Source organism: Octopus bimaculoides, chromosome 17 (assembly GCF_001194135.2).
Source record: "Octopus bimaculoides isolate UCB-OBI-ISO-001 chromosome 17, ASM119413v2, whole genome shotgun sequence".
Taxonomy (NCBI): Eukaryota; Metazoa; Mollusca; class Cephalopoda; order Octopoda; family Octopodidae; genus Octopus; species Octopus bimaculoides.
Window position 1 is genome coordinate 7,411,052 of NC_068997.1, and position 1,525 is coordinate 7,412,576.

The 1,525-nt window shown below is 41.1% G+C and overlaps 1 protein-coding gene and 1 long non-coding RNA gene across 2 annotated transcripts in view; both read right to left on the reverse strand.

The window, feature by feature from the left end:
• The window catches only part of LOC106874045 (uncharacterized), a 16,983-nt gene extending 15,614 nt beyond the window's left edge, over window positions 1–1,369 (reverse strand). Inside the window, exon 1 of the long non-coding RNA XR_001409959.2 lies at window positions 1,249–1,369. This is a non-coding gene — a long non-coding RNA (uncharacterized LOC106874045). The remainder of the gene's footprint in view (window positions 1–1,248) is intronic.
• The window catches only part of LOC106874044 (uncharacterized), a 138,799-nt gene that overhangs the window by 79,353 nt on the left and 57,921 nt on the right, over window positions 1–1,525 (reverse strand). The window lies entirely within an intron of this gene.

The following is a 1,525-nucleotide window of genomic DNA, read 5'->3' on the forward strand; positions in this document are numbered from 1 at the left end:
GGGGGGGGGGGTCTATGTAACCGTCTTAGCCCCTCCTGCAAACCTGCTGGCTTTGTGCTAAAATTTGAAGCCAATATTAACTCGATCCTATGAACGAAACTCGAAAAACAAAATGCAAGAGACGTAACTACGAAAATAACAATAATAAAAAAACAAATAAACAAATCAACAGCCCCGCGGCCACAGCAGCAGATTAAGATGGAAGCAGAAAAAAAAAAAGACTTAGAAGGAAGGATATAGCAGACGATAGCTGTTATATGGTTCCTCTGCTCGGCTACATTGTTCGTTATATTTCTCCAGTCAGTCTCTTTATCTTATCTTCTATTGCAATTTTATATTCCCTTCTTTTCCATGTGATGTCAAAAGCATTGCTTCTGCCATTAATTGGCTTTTATACATTCAATATTCCGTTTCTCCCCCACCTCTCTCTCATGTAGAATATGTTATTATACACAGACTTCGAAGCAGGATTGCAGACATTCTCATACATACACATACATGTAGATTAATTCACGCTTGCACACACACACACACACACGTATTTATTCATACACAGACAATCGAATAACAAGGCAAACTTTGGGAATGTCACAGATACGTATATAAACACGTTTCTACATTTAATTTAGATATTTTCACGCGAAGAGCGACAGAAAGGGAGAGAAAGAGGGGGGGAGGAAGAGAGGGTAAGAGTGGAAAAAGACAAAGGTGGTGGTGGTGGTGGTGGGGGGGGAGCTGGCAGAAACGTTAGCACGCCGGGCGAAATGCTTAGCGTCGTTTCGTCTGCCTTTACGTTCTGAGTTCAAATTCCGGCGAGGTCAATTTTTCATCCTTTCGGGGTCGATAAATTAAGTACCAGTTGCTTACTGGGGTAGATCTTATCTACTGCCTCCCCCTCCCCCAAAATTTCGAGCCTTGTGCCTGGAGTAGAAGAGAGTGGAAAAAGACAAGGATCTGTGTATGAATTTACGCATGCATCTGTGTGTGTGTGTGTGTGTGCATACACACACACACACACACACACACATACACACACACATTCAAATCCCCACGTGTATATAGGAGCATTCACGTACTTATTTATAAATTGCTCAGGCAAGTTAAGGTCATGCTGGGGCACATCGCATAGAGATTTGTGTACTTATGTATATAATGTACACTTTATGATTGGGCCTATATTTATGCGTGTATATGTATAGCGGTATAAGATCGATGCGTCGAACAAAATACATTTAGTTATTAAGTTACCTTGATTTAGGTCCCTTGACGCCAAAATACCATAGCGATCTATAAAATAACTGCCATAGAAAGAGCTTGAGTTCGAGATATTTGATTACAAACCTTGAAGCCGGTGCCCCAGGATGGCATTTTGTCATTTACTTAAACCACAAAAATAAAGTAAAAGAATTTACAGCTTTTTACCTCTTTACCTCCCCCCCTCTCTCTCTCTCTCAGTTTATTTCTTTTACCGTCTTTCTCTCTCTCTCCTCTCTCTCTCTCTCCTCTCTCTCTCTCTCCTCTCTCT